This window comes from Dasypus novemcinctus, chromosome 8 (genome assembly GCF_030445035.2).
Source record: "Dasypus novemcinctus isolate mDasNov1 chromosome 8, mDasNov1.1.hap2, whole genome shotgun sequence".
In the NCBI taxonomy this organism is placed as follows: domain Eukaryota; kingdom Metazoa; phylum Chordata; class Mammalia; order Cingulata; family Dasypodidae; genus Dasypus; species Dasypus novemcinctus.
The window spans coordinates 7,163,209-7,184,722 of NC_080680.1; positions in this window are offsets into that span (position 1 = coordinate 7,163,209).

Genomic DNA, 21,514 nt, shown 5'->3' on the forward strand with positions numbered 1-21,514 from the left:
CTGACTCAAGAAAAAATATAAAATCTGACTACACTTACAATAAGTGAAAAGACCGAATTAGCAGTTAAAAATTCTTTTGTGCAGTGTAAACCACAGACCTACATGTGTACACTGGTGAATTCTATGAAATAAAGTAGACTTAATAACAATTTTCACAAAATCTTTCAAAGTATAGTGGATCAGGAAATATTTCTCAGTGCAATCTATAAGGCCAGTTTTACCCTGATATGAAAAACAGCTGAAGAAATTAGCAAGAAAAAATTCCTCTGGTAAAGAAAATGCAGAATTCCTCAACAAAATGCTAATATACTGAGTCGACTACCAAAAAAAAGGATTATACTCCATGACCAAGTGAGATTTATCCCAGGAATTCAAGGTGGCCTTAATATCTGAAAATTAATCAACATATTAGTAGAACAGAGGCCAGAACATGCATGATTATATCCATGATCATCTCAGTACATGCAGAAAAAACATTTGAAAAAATTCAACAGTTTTATGACACAAACATTCAAGAAACTAGAAATATAAGGGAGCATCCTCACCCTGATGAATAGCATATATGAAAAATCCTGAGCTAATATTATACTTACATCAAAACAAATGCTTTTCCCCAAGTTCAAGAACAAGACAAGGATATCTGCTCCCACTGCTGCTATTCAGCATTGCCCAAGAAGATGAAGACAGAACAATAGTAAATTTAAAAACATCAAACTTAAGAGGAAAAAGTAAAATTATTTTCTACTGGCAAATAACATGATATTTTAACAGGTAATACTATGAAATTCATGAATTTTTAATTAATTTTATAAAGAATTTCAGTCATATTCCAGGATACAAGATCAGTAGATGTATCAATGGGATTTCTACTCAAAAAATGAAATTAAACAATTCCATTCAGATAAAAGACTAAAAAACTTAGCAATAAATTTAATAAAGTGAAGAATGTATGCTGAGGATTAAAAGAATTGATGAAAGAAATTAAAGAGTTTATAAAGGGAAAAGAATCCCAAGTACACAGATCTGAAGACTTATTTATCATTGAAATGCCAGTATTAACCAAATTGATCTAGAGTCAATGAAAGCCACATAAAAATCTCATCCTACTTTTTAGATGCACTGGCAGGTTTATTCTAAAGTTGACAGGGAAATGCAAGAGACACCGAATGGTCAAAAACTGACCTTAGTTGTAAGGGTTTATTTTTGGAAACTAAATACTATTCCTTGAATCTGTATGTCTATCCTTACGCCAGGACCACCCTGAAATAATTATTGTCACTTTGTAGTAAGTTTTGAAATCATGAAGTGTGAGTTATCTAACTTTGTTCCTTTTCAAGATTTTGTTTTGACTTTTTAGGCCCCTTTGCAATTCTGTGTAAAACTGAGGTTTGGCTTTTCAATTTCTGTAAAAAATCGGGAATTTTGATACAGATTATATTGAATCTGTACTTCATTTGGGTATTGTTGACATCTTAAAAATATTGAATCTTCAAATTCTTCAACATAGGATGTCCAGCTATAAATTTAGGTCTTATTTAGAATTTTTCAGAAACATTTTGTATCTTTCAGGGTACAAATCTTTTTATCTTGATGACCTAACTTATTTCTAGATATTTTATACTTTTAGGTGATATTGTGAAAGGAATTGTTTGCTTGATTTTATAACCCAAACTGATTTTAATGTAGTTTTTTAAAGATTAATTATTTCCTCCCTTCCCCTCCCCTCTCCCCACCCTGCTGCTTTTGCTGTCTGTGTGCCTTTGCTGTGTGTTCTTCTGTATCTGTTTGTCTTTTTTGGCCTTCTCTTCTCATTTTTCTCCTCTAGGACTGACTGGAATTTGATCCTGGGCCCTCTGATGTGGAGAGAGGTTCCCTGTTAGATGCACCACCTCAGTTCCTGGTTTCTGCTGTGCTACACCTTGACTCTCCCCTTCATCTCTCTTTTGTTGTGTCATCATCTTGAAGGGTGACTCACTTGCGCAGGCACTGGCTCACTTAGGCAGGCCTCAACTCACCATGCGGGTACTGGCTCACTGCACAAGCACAATTTCTCTTCTTCTTTTTCACCAGGAGGCCCCAGGGATCTAACCCAGGTCCTCCCATATGGTAGGCGGGGGCCCTATAATGTGAACCACATCCACTTCCCTGATATTTTATGTATTGATCTTATACCTTTTAACTTTACTGGTCATTTATTCATGCTCTAGCTCTTGGTGGATTCTGTAGGATTTCTGTAAATAAGACCACATCATCTTTAGTTAAACATAGACCCCTCTTACGGTGCTGGACTTACCACTTTCTTTCCTCCTCCAGATGCCAGCCACCCTTCTGCATCTTGCTGTGGGTTCATGGGAGGCTGGCCTCCACTGGCTCCTTCATTCAGGTTCAGCTTGGGGGGTAGTTTGTTTAGGCTAGTGGGGCTTCAGAAAAATGAGAGAGAAAACCAAGTGTTCAGGGACATTTGAACCACTCCTCAAGGAAGAATTGACTGTGGGTGTTTCTCTACCTATGGCCATAGATCTTATTGGACATCTTTCTCATATACCTACAAATATTTCCATCTCTGTTAGCTCCTTTTGAACTTTTGGCCTATAAGTGATAATATCTTTTCTTTAATCTATCAGTGTCATGTGAATGGTATCTTATAAATAGAATATTTATTAAATCATCCTAATCATCCATAGTGTAGCATGCCACATATTTCTGGTGGGGACGCTAATACACACAGACTTTGGTAAAGGCACTAGCCTTTGGAAGTACATATTTAGAGTGGGAATCTAATATTAGGTTGTTCACATGTTGAGCTCATGCATTATCTCCTTGCAGGGGATATTGGATATTGTTCATACCAGAGAGGTGGTAACACCACAAATACCCACGTATCCTTGCTGGTGACAAGACATGGGGCTAGCTTAGGGTTTTGTAAATTAAGGCCTACAGACCACAATTAGCCTGCTTCCTCTTCTGTAAATAAATGCTATTGGAACTCCAACATGTCCACTTGTGTTGGAGATTTGAGCCTGAAGTGTATCAGGAATGAAAGAAAGAGAAAAAGGAGAGTGAAAGAAAGAAAGAGAGAGAGAGAAGGAGAGAGAGAGAGAGAACAAACGAGAGAGCTGGGATCAGGGGGTCTGAGAGTAGAGACTCATCAGACAACTTTATTGTCTAAAGGGGCTCTCTATTTACCCCAGTCCACAGGAGAACAAGCAACATGCAGTTAACTAGTAGCATTACTCATGATCTAAGGAATTAAAAAAATCTTATCTCAAGGTACAAAGTCTAAGTGCTCTATTAACTATAAAAGGTATGTGCTCATCTTTTCTTTCAGCCTTTAACAGCTTCATCCTGTTTGCCAGGAACTCTTAATTACCACATTCCTTAGGTTGCAAGCTAGCCTTGGAAACCACACATCTCTCCTTGTGAGACCTCTGTGCCTCAGTTTCCAACACACTTATTTACATATTATCTATGGCTGTTTTTATGCTTCAAATGCAGAGTTGAGTATTTGGGACACAGACCAAATTGTCCACAAATCCTAAAACGTTTACTCTTGCTTTTTACACAAAAAGTTTCCTGAATCTTGCCGGACAACATCAAAGTGTTGTGACACATTCCAAGTTTAAAAAAACAAAACACTTCAACCCAGACTCCAAATCATTTCAACCTCTGATGAAACTTAGGTGATATGCCTTTAATCAAACTGGGCAAACCCAAAGCTGAAATAAACCTTTGCTATAAGAACATGGCATTATCTAGAGCCTTATCAAGATTTATACAAAATATTCAGTATAAATTATACATTAATAACCAGGTAGAGAAAGGTACATGAAATATACAGAAAATGCTCCTGGTAAAAATAAACAAAGCACCAAATTATGCAGATGTTGCAATTGTCAAATAGATGTATTAAAGTAAGTGTTATAAATATATTAAAAATAGGAAACTTTGTGAACTGGTAGAAAAATGTATCTTGATTGAGGTGGTGGTTACATCTGTAATATTCAATAATAGTCAAATAGAATTATATAAATACAATGAATTCAAATACATTCAAAGTTATATGAATTATGTTCAGTTTTTAAAGTATTATACTTTTTCATTATACTTCCTTTAAATCTCTTCATTATCAACTACCTAGTGAAATGGGAGGAGTTATTCTAAGAATAGATCTATTATCTTCTATTTCATCTGATCCTTAGAAGGATAACTACCATGAAACAAAGAAACAGGGAGCATGCCATCTGAGTCCCCAGGAATTGCTCCCAGTCCCAAGGAGCATGACTCTCTGGGCCTCTGAAGTGGACACTCATTCCTTCCCTGTACCAGCCTGCCCTCTAGGCATTGTAAAAAGAAAGAAAACTAGATAGAGTTACTAAGACCAAGACAGGCAAAATGGAGTCAGAAGTCAATTTGGAAGTTATTATTGTGATGTGGGCTATGGGTGGGAGGCTCTTTGTCTCTTTGGAGATAATCTTAACCTAAGCTGTCTGTCCTGACTTGTGGGTGTGGGATGGTGAGGGGCTGCAGTCCTGCCCTTGGTGACCATGGCAACGACTCCAGTCCCAGGAAACAGTTTATCAATGCAAACTCTACAGACTTTGAATATTCAGGGGAAATGCAAACCAAATGTGCTAAAAACTTATCTAGAATGTATGACATCCATGCTAAAAGCTTACCTAGGATGTGGAAGATATATGCTAATTCGAGCCTATTGAGAACTGAAACAAAAGAGCCATTTGGCCTTTCTTCTCTGTATAAAAGGGCCTCAAAAATCTTGTTCCGGCTTGGGATTGAAACACAAAGCTCCCGAGTCTGGCCGGCTGTCAATAAACCATTTTTTCTTCTCAAAATCATTCCTGAGTCCTGGCCTCTCTATACGCAAATAATTGAACCTCTCTCAAATTCTACAACACTTGAGCAAATCTCAACCAGATATCATATCCTCCCAAAATATGTGAAACTTCAAGCAATAATGTTCCTCAAAATGCAAATATCTGGACAACATAAACAAACCCACATGATACTGAACTCGGTAGAATACCTACATTGAATACAGTTTGGAGCGTCCTGAATATCCTCCAATTTCAAACACTTTTACAATCTTTTTTTGTATAAAAGCTACTCCCTGGAAAACCCAGACATGACACAATTTGGGTTGCTATCTGAAAATGTGCTTCCAAATTGCAGTTGTAAGACTGCAAAAAAACTTTGTTGCCTTGCAGCTTGTTATTTCTTAGCTGACACCCTTCTGCTTTGTAGTTAAAATCCACTAGGAAGGGGAAATGAGCAGGACTTTCTGTCTCCAAATGTGCACAAAACTTTTCTCTTCAAAAATTTAGAAACTTTTCATTTTTCTATAAATCCATTAGCATTCTTGGATGCATGCTATTCCTGAAAGCGGTATGAGAACTGGTGTTTTTATTTGTAATTTTGGACTCATATTTTGTATTCTAATATTCAAAGAGGTGGTCAAGTATGTATAAGCTTCAGCCCTATAAAACCTAACACAGCACATAGTATGTACTTAATGGATGGTGATTCAGTGGCCTATTTGTGAAAATCTGTAAGGGGATAAAATTTTGCTTTTCATACCCATATCTGATCTGTCAGGATATATTGTCTCCAGCTTTTATGGACCTTCTCTCTCCTTCTCTATTTGCTAACTTCCAATACACTCTGCAGCCAAAATGACAACAGATGAATGATGAATAAAACATAGAAAAGGCATATGTTTCATGAACATCTGTTATTGCTCATCCATGTTATATCTCTCACCTTCTAAGCACTTGGCCTCTGCAACTTCCATGCAGGTGAGTAATGAAGAAAGCACTGAGGTGCTTGATCCCTAAGTTGTTGGCAAACCATCTACAGAATGATTTATACTTATTAGGACATAATATTAAGAGGCCACTGGTGCCTAGAATTTTGCAGTGTATTTTACAGGAATTGCCCAGTTTAGTAACACAATTAAATGAGGTAGATCCTACTTTTATCTCTCCTTTGCAGCTTCTTTTTAAAGAAAAGTGCTAGACAGGGAAATAACCAAAGTTACACAACTAGTGGGTGGCACAGCCAAGTCTCTAATCAGTATATCGTGGCTCTTTTGTTTGCCCACCCCCCGCCAAGACTGTCTTCTTCCTTTGGACTCACTCAGCATGAAGACTCAAGAGAGGAAGCAGAGGAAGGCTTGTAGAAAGGGGATCAAAGCATCCCCTGGCTTATCCCATGGCCTCTCATCTCCCATGGCACACGCCCTTAGCCAGAGTAACTGCTCAAGGAAGTGATAATGACACCAGACCCCTTCCAGCCAATAGACCATGTCCAAAACACATCCTGGAGCTACATACACAATATAATGGTTGGAGGGTTCCCAGTGCCATTGTGAGTCATCACCAGTGTACCTAAGCCCCCTGATCTATTGGTTACCACTATGCCACCAGAGTAGAAAATATTCACACACATCCAATATTCCTTCCACTTCCTCTCCTAGATTTTTTCAAGCACTTGCCCTACCTTACTCTAGCTATCTCCAAAATGTAGCTTACACTTTAAGTTTAAATCCTTTCATAGCCATTAAGGCAGTGATTAATTGAGGTAGAGAAAATCCTGGTGACCCTGGGCCACTGCTACATCCAGCAGCTTCTCTGAGGAGGGATAGCATAAGCAGCTATACCATTCTTTAGCCATTAATCCTGTTGACTACCCTTCCCACCTAGACCCCAGCTTCTTCCCAAGAAAGTCTCAATCAGTGTGCTCACTCCCATTCCAAACCTGACACAGCCTGTGGTGTGCTGTTAAAAGAAGAGGAAAACTAATACTTATTTTCTAGAATTAATTCAGAAAAGGCATGAATGCCTTTAATTTCTGACTAGATAGCTTCCAGAGTATTAATAGATACATTTTTTTTTCACATCAGGTAGATGATTCTTTTAATACAGGAATAACAATCCAAACAAGGGAGAGGGATTCTTTAGACAGATTCAATATACAGGTATCCAAATAGAGTCTCCATTATCTTAGAAGCCAGTTCCCTCCAACGGGACAGTTTTTTCCTTTGGAAGATTGAGACCAGTCTCAATTGCCTTTAGTTTTTCCTTTTTATACTACTCTCCAGATTACAACTATTGCCAGAGGGACCATAACCAGAAGAAAGAAGAGGTGTGACTTAAAAGTACTAGCATATGGAGAGAATTGTATATGATTTGAGGGAGAAATGTTTTATTCTTTCTCAGGTACCAGCTCTGGATGATTATAGCAGTGCTTACAGATGGGGTTTGTAATTTAGAAGTATAGTCATATACATGTCTTCTACCTTTTGTGCCTCCAGCCCTCATCTATGAATTACTGAAAATGAAGAGTTGCTAGAGTTTATCTCCACCAACCTATTTAAATGTATATTTGACTGGGACAGGAGATCAGAACTCAGAAACAATAAAATAGAATTTTTGCCCTCATGTAACCAAAAATTTTTTGGTGAAGCTCAAGCAGAAAATAGCATTGTGTTATAAGGAGGATCAAGACATTAGTAAATGTGAAAAATTAGATTCAATGGGGAGGCCAACTAATTGAGGCTTAGAGGTTTTCAAGGATGGGTTTTGATGCTATTCTTTGGTCTCTGCTTGCATGCCACCATTTGTTCCCAGGACATCATTATCTCTTGACATGTTAAATGTAATAGCCTCCACCTTGTTTTCCAACTTCCAGTTTGGCCCTCTTGAAATCCATCACTCCAATAACTGGAAGGACCTTTAAATACTTAAGAACTAATAGCATCTGCCTTATTCAGTTAATGCAAACAGCTGAAAGTGCCATTACTCCCATCCTAAAAAGAAGAAAAATCATGATAATCCACAAAATTTTGACATTTCTTGAGTTCAGCAAGGAACTGAGATCACATTGCACCAATGAAGCATGAAATCCAAAGGAAATCACATGTTATATGTGATATAGGGCATGAGCACTGGCGTGTGGCATAGCATCTGGGGAAATTAAATTATCCCAAAAGTGGGTATGAAGTCAAATAAATATTTTAATGAAATGATACAGGAAATTTTAAAACCCCTTGGAACTGCAGATACAAGCTGAATTCATTTCTACATGCAGGCCCTTCTCCATGGTTGTGGCAGTTTGATATTATTTGTGAATTCCAAAAAGAGATATTGATGATGTTCATAAACTGCTCAGTTTCCATGAACACGATACCCCTTTGATTATTTTAAATTCAGAGTTTTCACATTTACTTTATTAAACCAAGATTAGAGCTTTGATTTGACCATGATATTAGGGCATGCAGAATTGAGTTCCCCCTGCCTCAGTGGGCTATATAAATTAACTCTCAGTGAAGAACATGGAAGTAGATACAAAGCAAAGATGCACAGCAGAAAAGGTATAGCTCCATAGACACAGAGGAGAGAACTTGATGCTGTAGCCCTGGAAAGAGATGAAACATTCACCTGATAGTTTACAGTTGACCAGTAAAGAGAATAGAGCAGTTGAGCCAAGAAAAAAATGAATCCTGGAAAGAAACATAAGCCCTTCAGCCTATAGCTGAGATCACAAGAAGCTGAGCTCATGGAGCTGTAAGAGGAAGAGGAAGACTGAACAATCACAGACAAGGCCACCATCTTGCTTCAACATGTGGCGACAGACTTTGGGTGAGGAAGTACCTATTCTGGTACCTTGAGTTGGACTCTTTAGGGTCTTGTGAATGTAAGCTCATACCCCAATAAATACCCTTCATATAAGCCAACAGCTTTCTGTTACTTTGCATCAGCACCCCTTTGGCTAACTAATTCAATGGTCTTCCACCAGTCTTTCATGAAAAAGATTTGGAGCAATGCTTGAGACAAGAGGAAGCATTCCTAATAAAAGTTAATTGTTGTCAGCAGGGCAAGATGGCAGCAGAATAAGAGGACTGATATCATTGCTCCTACAAAAAAACAGCTGAGTATGGACAAATCCTGCCTGAGTGAGCTGTTCATGGAACCCTGAGTGAGCTGTTTATGGAAAGCAGGAGGCTGCTGGACATCGATCCAGAGATAGGGCAACAAGAGGAATGGCAGCTTAAGGTAAAACCATGGGTTTCTGCCCCTCCCCCAGGGCAAAAAGCCTCAGCTGTCCCCAAACCTTGCGGGTCACACAGCTCAAAGAGAAAAACCCCGAGAATGTGAGGGTTCTGGTGAAGGGTTGAGAGGGTCCTATGAGTGTGGATCCAATTGTCCTGATTCCCCTTTTTGAGCTTTGAGGAGCATACCAGCTGGCTTGATGAGAAACCAGGAAGAGGGGAGAGGCAAATCTGCTGAGGTAGCATGATTTACCTAAACTCTGTGGTTATGTCTGGTTGATGGTGGAGCCAGGCAATTAACTAGTCCTGTGCAACACACCTAAGGGAGGGGGATAGTAGGAAATGCTTGGTAGGCTTCCAAGAGCATATTTAGGGTTCCCAGCAAGGTGTGGGTGTTCTCCCTCAAAGAGATTGGGAGTCATTTTCTGTGGTGATTTGGTTCACCCGGGTCCCATTTGAATTTTGGAGGGGAACTCTCACATGGGCTTCCTGCTGTCCTGGGAGAGAGGGAAGTGAGAAAGGGAGAAAGGGGGAAGGGCAGATTCCTAATCAGTTTATTCAATTGCAGAGTTGATCCTGCCCCTGGAAAGGGACTATTTTTGAGCAGCAGGTTTCCCTGAAGGAGGGTTTGGCTCAGTGGAGGAGTTTCAACCTTGAATGTGCAAGGTCTCTGGTTCAGTTCCCAGCTCCTCTTAGAGTAGTGACTCACTGGGATATTAGCTGATACCCTGAGACAGGGAAAACATAGATATTATCTTTGTATTAGCCACCCTTGGGTCTCTTATTTTCCCTAGATAAGAGCTTAAGAGGGAAGTCTGGATTTTTTATTGTTTGGTTGACTCCTTGCCTTAGAGCTTGTGTTTTGTTTTGTTTTTTTCTTGTTATCATGTCTTTCCTTCCTCTTTATCCCCCCACCCTTTTCTTTCTTTCTTTTCTTCTTTTTTTTTTCTTCCATTTTTCAATTAGGTGCTGCTGGATTGTTTATTGTTTGCTCTGCTTCCTCAAACTCCTCTTTTCTGTAAGTACTGATTTTGGTTACAGACACTATCTCTTTTCCTTCCTATATATTTCTACATCCCACCTTCTGTTGTTTCTCTTGCATTTCCTCTCTTTGTTTAGCCCCCAATTTTTCTGGCTTTTTATTTCTAAAACTTCTGTTTTATATCTTTTATTAATTCTTTATCTTATTGTCCTTTCTTTTCTCTTTCCCTCTCTCCTGATCATGCTACCCTTTAAATTCATACTATATTCTTCTCCATATTCAGTTTTCCATTTCATTGTAAGTACTCCATTTTCTTATTCCTCTAATTAAACACTGCTTACATGGGTTTAATATTTATTCTCCTAGGTTTTATGTGGTTTTTCTGCTAACATTTACTACCAATACTACTATTATACTTTTTCTTTTCTTACCTCTTTTACTTTCTCTGGCCCTAATCTTTTTACTTGAAGGTAACTTAGGTAATAGAATAAGAAGAACAAACTGTCAAAGAGAAAAATTAACACACACCCTAAAACAACACCTAAAAAAAAACCCTGAGACTAGAGGGAGAATCTAATCAACTGAACAAAGCCACGAAGATAATATGATGACCAGACAGCAACAGAAAAGAAGAAACCAAACCAATAATCAGGAAGACATGGCCCAATCCAATGAACAAATTAAAAACCAGGAAGGGGAGCAGAACATCAAACAACTAATCAAAGCTCTCCAATCAAATATCATGGACCAATTTAATGAAGTGAAGGAAGAGATAGAGGATATTAAGAAAACACTTGGAGAGCATACTGAAGAAGTTGTAAACATATGCAAAAAGATAATGGATGTGAAGTGATGAATGGCACCATTCAAGAAATCAAAAATGCACTCTCAGCAAATAACAGCAGATTTGAAGAAGCAGAGGAAAGTATTAGTGATGTGGAAGGCAGTACATCTGAAATCAAACAGATTGTAGAATTGTTAAATAAAAAGATAGAAAAAATCCAGCAGGGACTTAGGGATTTGAATGACAACACAAAACCACAAACATGCACATTATAGGTATCCCAGAAGGAGAAGAGAAGGAAAAGGGAAAAAAAGGGATGTTGGAGAAAATAATGACTGAAAATTTCCCAAGCCTATGGAAGGAGATGGGTGTACATGTCCAGGAAGTGCACTGCACCCCAAACAGTATAAATCCCAACAGGCCTACCCCAAGACATATAATTGTCAAATTATCCAATGCTCAAGACAAAGAGAAAATACTGAAGGCAGCAAGAAAAAAGAGAAACATCACATACAAGGGAAGCTTAATAAGATTAAGTGCTGATTTCTCATATGAAACCATGACCGAGAAGGTAGTGGTATGACATTGTCAAGGTACTAAAAGAAAAAAAATTCCAGCCAAGAATACTGTATCCAGCAAAGCTGGACTTCAAAAATGACAGAGTTCAAAATACTCACAGATAAACAGAAACTAAGAGAATATGCCAATAAGAAACCTACGCTTCAAGAAATACTAAAGGGAGTTCTGTGGAAGGAAAGAAAAAACAGGAGAGACAGAGTTGGACAAGAGTGTCAACTAAAAAGAGAAAAGCAACATATGACACAGATCCAAAGAAAATATGGCTAATGTAACTAATTCCTTGAGAGTAATAACATTGAATGTCAGTGGATTAAACTCAACTGTCAAGAGGCACATTGCCCGAATGGATAAGGAAATATGATCCATCTATATTCTGTCTACAAGAAATCCACCTTAGACCCAGGGATTCAAGGCGTTTGAAATTGAACTGCTGTAAACCATCTTACAAGTCACCAATAACCAAAAAAGGGCAGGAGTAGCTATATTAATATTGGAAAAAATAGACTTTAAATGCAAAATGATTGTGAGAGACAAAGATGGACACTACATATTAGTAAAAGGGGTAATCTTTGAAGAAGAAAGAACAATCATAAACATTTATGCACCTATTCAGGGCTCCTCAAAATATGTGAAGCAAACACAGGAAAAACTAAGGGGAAGAATAGATGCCTCTACAATTATAGTGGGGGAATTTAATACACCAATATCATCGTGAGAAAAAACATGTAGAAAATTTGCTATATAGATGTATAAAAAGACAGAACATCTCAACAGAGAACCAATAAAGAAACAAAGACTTTAAACAATGTTTTAGAGGATCTGGACCTAATAGACATATACAGAACACTACACCCAAATACAGCAGGATATGCATTCTTCTCTAGTGCACATGGATCATTCTCCAAGATAGACGAAATGCTAGGCCACAAGGAAGTCTTAAGGAATTCAGAAAGATTGAAATCATACAAAATAATTTCTCTGACCACAGTAGAATGAAGGTATAAATCTGCAAGGGCCAGAGACCCAAATTAGGTACCAAGATATGGAAATTAAACAACACACCCTTAGACAAACACTGGGTCAAGGAGGAAATCTCAAAAGAAATAAATAACTACTTTGGAACTAATGAAAATGACAACACAACATATTAAAACTTATGAGATGCAGCAAAAGCTGAGGTGAGGGGGAAATTCATAGCATAAATTCATACATCAGAAAAGAAGAAGGCGCTAACATCAAAGAACTAAGTGCATGCCTGGAGCAATTAGTAAAACAACAACAACAACAAACTAACCCCAAAGGAAGAAGAAAGAATGAAAGAACAAAGATCAGAGCAGAACTAAATGAAACAGAAATAAGAAGGCACTAGGGGGAAAAAACCAAAGAGCTGGTTCTTTGAGAAGACCAATAAAATTGACAAAATCTTAGCTAGACTAACAAAGAAAAAAGAGAGAAGATGCAAATACACAAAATAAGAAATGAGAAAGAGGGATCACCACTTAACCCACAGAAGTAAAGACTATCATAAGAGGATACTTTGAAAAACTCTATGCCAAGAAGAAGGACAATATAGAAGAAATGGGCAAATTTCTAGAATCACATAAGCAGCCTACATTGATGAAAGAAGAGATAGATGATCTCAACAAACCAATCAGAAGTAAAGAAATTAAAGCAGTCATTAAAAACCTCCTAACTAAGAAGACCACTAAGCCAGATGGATTCACAGGTGAATTCTACCAAACATTCCAGAAAGCACTAACAGCAATCTTGCTTACTCTTCCAAAAAATCTAAATAGAAGGAACTTTGCCTCACTCATTGTATGATGTCAGTATTACCCTAATACCAAAGACAGACAAAGACAACAACACAAGAAAGGGAAAGTACAGACCAATCTCTCTAATGAACCTAGATGCTAAAATTCTCAATAAAATACTTGCTAATCATATTCAACAACACATCAAATGAATTATACACCATGACCAAGTGGGTTTCATCCCTGGTATGCAAGCATGGTTCAACATAAGAAAAGCATCAATGCAAATGCAATATACCACACAAACAGATCAAACAAAATAAATTGACATGATCATATCTATAGATGCAGAAAAAGCATTTGAAAAAATACAGCACCCATTCCTGATAAAAACATTGCAAAGATAGGAACGGAAGGAAACTTTCTGAACATGAAAAAGGATATATATGAAAAACCCACAGCTAACATCATTTACAAAGGTGAAATCCTAAAATCTTTCCCTCTAAGATCAGGAACAAGACAAGGATGCTCACTATTACCCCTGCTATTTAACATTGTTTTAGAAGTACTTGCTCAAGTACTGAGGCAAGAACCAGATATAAAAGGCATCCAAACTGGAAGGAAAGAAGTCAAAATTTCACTATTTGTAGATGATATGATTCTATACATAGAAAGCCCTGAGAAATCTAGAACAAAGTCTCTAGAATTTATAAATGAGTTAAGTAGAATCTCAGGTTATAAGATCAATGTGCAAAAATCAATAGCATTTCTGTACACCAATAATGAACAATCCAAGGTGGAAATCAGGGGAAAAAATACCATTTACAATTGTAATTAAAAAAATCAAATACCTAGGAATAAATTTAACTAGAGATGTAAAAGACATACACCGTAAACTACACAACACTGTTAAAGGAATTCAAAGACGTAATTAAATGGAAGAATATTCCCTGTTCATGGATAGGAAGACTGCATGTCATTAAAATGTCTATCCTACAAAACTGATCTACAGATTTAATGCAATCCCAATAAAAATCATAAAAGCATTTTTTAATGAACTGGAAAAAATATGATATTTATTTGGAATGGAAAGAAGCCCTGAATAGCCAAAGACATATTGAAAAAGGAAAATGAAAGTGGAGGAATCATTACCTGACTTTAAAACATACTACAAAGCTATAGTGGTCAAAATGGCATGTTAGTGGCACAAGGATAACACACTGACAAATGGAACTGAATTGAGAGTTTGGATATAGATCCTTATGTATACAGTCATCTGATATTCAACAAGTTCACAAAATCCACTCAACTGGAGGTGAATGACCTCTTCAACAAATGGTGCTTGGAGAACTGGATATCCATATGCAAAAGAATGATAGAGGATTACCATCTCAAACCTTATGCAAAAATCAACTACAGATTGATCAAAGATCTAAATGTAAGAGGCAAGATAATAAAGATCTTAGCAGACAATGTAGAGAAGCATCTGAAGGACCTTGTAATAGGAAATGGCTTCATGAACTTCACACCCAAAGTACAAGCAGCAAAAGAAAAAATAGATAAATGGGACCTATTCAAAATTAAAGCCTTTTACACCTCAAAGGAGTTTATCTAGAAAGTGAAAAGACAGCCTATACTTTTGGAGAAAATATTTGGTAATCCTCTATCTGATAGAAGCCTAATATCCAGGATATATAAAGAAATCCTATATCTCAAAAATAAAAAGACAAGCAACCCATTTAAAAAATGGGCAAGAGATTTGAACAGACACTTCTTCCCTAAGGAAGAAATACAAATGGCTAAAAGCATATGAAAATATGCTCAACATCACTACTATGAGGGAAATGCAAATCCAAACTACAATGAGATAACTTCTTACACCTATTAGACTGGTGGCTATTAAAAATCAGAGGACTACAAGCATTGGAGAGTATGTGGAGGAATGGGAACCATCATCCTCTGCTGGTGGGAATGTAGAAGTATCCAGCTATTCTGGAGGACAGTTTGGTGGTTCCTCAAAAAACTAGCTATAGATTTGCCATATGGCCCAGAAATTCTACTGCTGGGTATATACCCAGAAGAACTGAAAACAAGGAACCAATATATGCACACCAATGTTCATAGAAGCATTATTCACTTTTTAAAAAAATTCAATTTAATTTAATTTAATTTAATTTTTTTAATTGATTTCGTAAAAATATTACATTAAAAAAGAAATATATGAGGACCCATTCAACCCCACCATCCCCACACCACCACTCCCCCCCCACCCCAACAACACTCATTCCCATCATCATGACACATCCATTGCATTTGGTAAGTACATCTCTGGGCACCTCTGCACCTCATGGTCAGTGGTCCACATCATGGCCCATACTCTCCCCCATTCCATCCAGTGGGCCCTGTGAGGATTTACAGTGTCCGCTGATTGCCCTTGAAGCACCATCCAGGGCAGCTGTAAGTCCCAAAGATGCCTCCACATCTCGTCTCTTCCTGCCATTCCCCATACCCATTAGCCACCATATCCACTTTTCCCACACCAATGCCACCTTTTCTCTGTGGACATTGGATTGGTTATGACCATTGCACCTCTATGTCAAGAGGAGGCTCAGATTCCACATGGATACTGGATGCAATCCTCCCACTTTCAGTTGTAGGCACTCTAGGCTCCATGGTGTGGTGGTTGTCCTTCTTCAACTCCATCTTAGCTGAGTGAGGTGAGTCCAATAAATCAGATTGTAGGTGCTGGAGTCTGTTGAGGCTCAGGGCCTGGCTATAACATTGTCAGTCCAGAGATTCAGATCCCCTAAATATATCTTAAACCCCAACACCAACTACAACTCCAGCACAGTAGCATGAAAGTCTTATGAAGAGAGATCCCATCTGAGTCCAGATTCATCATGCATAAACAGCAGCTCCAAAGAAGGGCCATCTGACATGGCAGTTAACCCCATCTGCCTTGACCATAGCACCCATGGGTCTCTTTAGGCCTCAAAGGAACCAATACCTGGTGGTTGTATCTACTTTATCTGTCTCTTAGACTCTGCTCAGTTGTGCATAAGGGCAATCCTTCTGACAGCCTCCAAACTCTTTTTTAGAGACTCATAGCCATATAAACTCATTTCTCCTTTCTATTTCCCCCTTACATTAGGTCAAACAGTATTTTAAAGTAATGTTATTTTATGTAGACAGGGATATTCTGCTGATCCGCATTGAACCTTCCATTCAAGGTCATTGTCCAGATGAATCATCAGTTGGTAGTTGATAGTGATCCCTCGGTGCTAGGGAGGCTCATCCCTGGGTGTCATGTCCCACGCTGGGGGGAAGGCATTGCATTTACATGCTGAGTTTGGCTTTGAGATTGGCCACATTTGAGTAACATGAAGGCTGTCAGGAGGAAATTCCCAGGCACAATGCTGCTCTAGGCCTTGTTCTTATTTCAGGCATATCAACTCACAAGCATAGTCATTAGCGTCAGGGGCTCACTGTTGGACCCTCATTCCTTCCTGGTCCTTGCCGCTGCACCTGGGAGACTGTCGCTGCTCCCCTAGGGACCATGACAGAGCACCACTGGCCAGGAACCCAGTACCCCCCCAGCTGTAGTTTTTAATTTTTGCCACTATGAGTATATCCAAACATTACCATGCACCCTTGACATATGTCCTGTATAGCTCCCTGTCAGCCATATATCACCTGTCAATAGTATCCTATACCAGTATTCCTCCGTTGCCATTGTTGAACCACTCTGTGATCCAGAACTTCCTGAAAATTGAAGCCCAATATAATGTCAGGATCCCTTCCTGGCAAAATGGCATATAGCGATGGGTTTAAAGGTTAGATATAGAATACGTGTTGACTTGGAAAAAATTCTACATCCTATCTTTTTCTTTTTTTTTTTCCCCCTAATTATTGAACTTCTCTTAACAAGAGTCCTAGACCACAGCAATTCATATATATAATATACAGCACTCCCACACATCCATCACAAAACCTTTTCCCTTCCACAGCGATACTCTTACACCCTATTCACATCATATTTACTTAAAGTGATGTACAGAGTCTGAGACAATACTTTTCAAACAAGGTGACATCTATGCTTACATTGTGGTGCATACTTTAGGATACACAGTTTTCTAATTTTTTAGTTATCCTATGTTTTACATTATGGTTTACATTATCAGTCTTTCGTCTCCTATATGTTATGGTGTAATATTACATGTTTTATATCCATCCTTGTGTACTCTCGCAAAACTCCTCTCTTACCCCCCATGTACCTTGGTTCCACACATTTAACATCCATTTTCCCATCCACCTTGGTGCCCACAGTGACAGCCAACCTCCATTTCCCGAGGAGCCACATCCAGAGATAGTTGGAATAGTGTTCAGGGCCTAACTTGCTCAACTGCCCCAATGCCCTGGGAGCCACCCTTTCTCTCGAGAGATACAGTTCCCTCTATTTGATGGCATTAGTCCTCCCCAGGATGTGGGTCCACCCCCACTCTCACTACTTGGGTCTCTACCCAGTGGTGCCACCCACTCTGGCAAAATGAGCATTCAGACATTCCCCAGGAGCCCGTCCCGCATCAGACCATCCCCTCCTAGCATTCTAACAGGTAACCTCTTAATTATATTTTGATACGATTTTCTCGGCATTTTACTCTCCACCAACACCTGACACTCTCCTATGTTCATATGCTACCCCTCCCTCCCCCCACTTTTGGGCAATATTACCCATCCGACCATTCCCAGCCACCCTCAAACCTGCAAAGCCCCTCCCAAAGGCCACCCCTTGCCCCCATTTTATCTCTTCTTTGTGTTCATACTTACCACCAGCTCGTCATAAATTCCACCCCTGCAGACATCAGCTCACATCCTTCCTCCACCCCCCAATTTCCTGTAAGCCTATCGTTCAGTCTCTTGCTCTCTGAGGCAGCTTGCGTATTTCATATCATTGAGGTCATGTAGTATTTGTCCTTCAATGCCTGGGTTGCTTCACTCAACATAAGGTTCTCAAGATTCATCCATGTTATCATGTGTGTTTGTAGTGTATTTGTTCTTAAAGCCGAGTAGTATTCCATTGTGTGTATATACCACATTTTATTGATCCTCTCATCTGTTGATGGGCATTTGGGTTGATTCCAACTTTTGGCAATAGTGATCAATGCTGCTATGAACATTGGTGTACATATATTGGTTTGTGTCCTTGTTTTCAGTTCTGCTGGGTATATACCCAACACTGATATTGCTGGGTCATATGGCAAATCTATGGCTAGTTTTTTGAGAAACCGCCAAACTGTCCTCCAGAATGGTTGGATCCTTCTGCATTCCCACCAGCAGTGGATGAGTGTTCCCCTTTCTTCACATCCTCTCCAGCATTTGTATTCTTTTTTTTTATTTTTTTATTATTGATTCTGTGAAAATATTACATTAAAAAAAATATATGAGGACCCATTCAACCCCACCACCCCACCCCACCACTCCCCCCCAGCAACACTCATTCCCATCATCATGACACATCCATTGCATTTGGTAAGTACATCTCTGAGCACCTCTGCACCTCATGGTCAATGGTCCACATCATGGCCCATACTCTCCCCCATTCCACCCAGTGGGCCCTGTGAGGATTTACAATGTCCAGTGATTGCCCCTGAAGCACCATCCAGGGCAGCTCTAAGTCCCAAAGATGCCTCCACATCTTGTCTCTTCCTGCCATTCCCCATACCCATTAGCCACCATGTCCACTTTTCCCACTCCAATGCCACCTTTTCTCTGTGGACATTGGATTGGTTGTGTCCATTGCACCTCTATGTCAAGAGGAGGCTCAGATTCCACATGGATACTGGATGCAATCCTCCCGCTTTCAGTTGTAGGCACTCTAGGCTCCATGGTGTGGTGGTTGTCCTTCTTCAACTCCATCTTAGCTGAGTGAGGTGAGTCCAATAAATCAGATTGTAGGTGCTGGAGTCTGTTGAGGCTCAGGGCCTGGCTATAACATTGTCAGTCCAGAGATTCAGATCCCCTAAATATATCTTAAACCCCAACACCAACTACAACTCCAGCACAGTAGCATGAAAGTCTTATGAAGAGAGATCCCATCTGAGTCCAGATTCATCACGCATAAACAGCAGCTCCAAAGAAGGGCCATCTGACATGGCAGTTAACCCCATCTGCCATGACCATAGCACCCATGAATCTCTTTTGCCCTCAAAGGAACTAATACCTGGGGGTTGTATCTATTTTATCTGTCTCTTAGACTCTGCTCAGTTGTGCATAAGGGCAATCCTTCTGACAGCCTCCAGACTTTTTTTTTTTAGAGACTCGTAGCCATATAAACTCATTTCTCCTTTCTATTTCCCCCTTACATTAGGTCAAACAGCATTTCAAAGTCATGTTATTTTATGTAGACAGGGATATTCTGCTGATCCGCATTGAACCTTCCTTTACAGGTCATTTTCCAGTTGCATCATCAGTTGGTAGTTGATAGTGATCCCTCGGTGCCAGGGAGGCTCATCCCCAGGTGTCATGTCCCACACTGGGGGGAAGGCATTGCATTTACATGCTGAGTTTGGCTTCGAGACTGGCCACATTTGAGTAACATGAAGGCTGTCAGGAGGAAATTCCCAGGCACAATACTGCTTTAGGCCTTGTTCTTATTTCAGGCATATCAGCTCACAAGCATAGTCATTAGCATCAGGGGCTCACTGTTGGACCCTCATTCCTTCCCGGTCCTTGCTGCTGCATCTGGGAGACTGTTGCTGCTCCCCTAGGGACCACAACAGAGCACCACTGGCCAGGAACCCAGTACCCCCCCAGCTGTAGTTTTTAATTATTGCCACTATGAGTATATCCAAACATTACCATGCACCCTGGACATATGTCCTGTCAGCCATATATCAGCTGTCAATAGTATCCTATACCAGTATTCCTCCATTGCCATTGTTGAACCACTCTGTCATCCAGAACTTCCTGAAAATTGAAGCCCAATATAATGTCAGGATCCCTTACTAGCTAAATGGCATATAGCGATGGGTTTAAAGGTTAGATATAGAATACGTGTTGACTTGGAAAAAATTCTACATCCTATCTTTTTCTTTTTTTTTTCCCCTAATTATTGAACTTCTCTTAACTTGAGCCCTAGACCACAGCAATTCATATATATAATATACAGCACTCCCACACATCCATCACAAAACCTTTTCCCTTCCACAGCGATACTCTTACACCCTATTCACATCATATTTACTTAAATTGATGTACAGCATCTGAGAAAATAGTTTTCAAACAAGGTGACATCTGTGCTTACATTGTGGTGCATACTTTAGGATACACAGTTTTCTAATTTTTTAGTTATCCTATGTTTTACATTATGGTTTACATTATCAGTCTTTCGTCTCCTATATGTTATGGTGTAATATTACATGTTTTATATCCATCCTTGTGTACTCCCGCGAAACTCCTCTCTTACCCCCCATTTACCTTGGTTCCACACATATAACATCCATTTTCCCATCCACCTTGGTGCCCACAGTGACAGCCAACCTCCATTTCCCGAGGAGCCACGTCCAGAGATAGTTGGAATAGTGTTCAGAGCCTAACTTGCTCAACTGCCCCAATGCCCTGGGAGCCACCCTTTCTCTCGAGAGATACAGTTCCCTCTATTTGATGGCATTAGTCCTTCCCAGGATGTGGGTCCACCCCCACTCTCACTACTTGGGTCTCTACCCAATGGTGCCACCCACTCTGGCAAAATGAGCATTCAGACATTCCCCAGGAGCCCGTCCTGCATTGGACCATCCCCTCCGAGCATTCTAAACAGGTAACCGCTTAATTATATTTTGATACGATTTTCTCAGCATTTTACTCTCCACCAACACCTGACACTCTCCTATGTTCGTATGCTTCCCCTCCCTCCCCCCACTTTTGGGCAATATTACCCATCCGCCCATCCCCAGCCACCCTCAAACCCGCAAAGTCCCTCCCAAAGGCAACCCCTTGCCCCCATTTTATCTCTTCTTTGTGTTCATACTTACCACCAGCTCGTAAGAAATTCCACCCCTGCAGATGTCGGCTCACTTCCTTCCTCCACCCCGCAATTTCCTGTAAGCCTATCATTCACTCTCTTGCTCTCTGAGGCAGCTTGCTTATTTCATATCATTGAGGTCATGTAGCATTTGTCCTTCAATGCCTCGGTTGCTTCACTCAACATAAGGTTCTCAAAATTCATCCATGTTATCACATGTGTTTGTAGTGTATTTGTTCTTACAGCTGAGTAGTATTCCATTGTGTGTATATACCACATTTTATTGATCCACTCGTCTGTTGATGGACATTTGGATTGATTCCAACTTTTG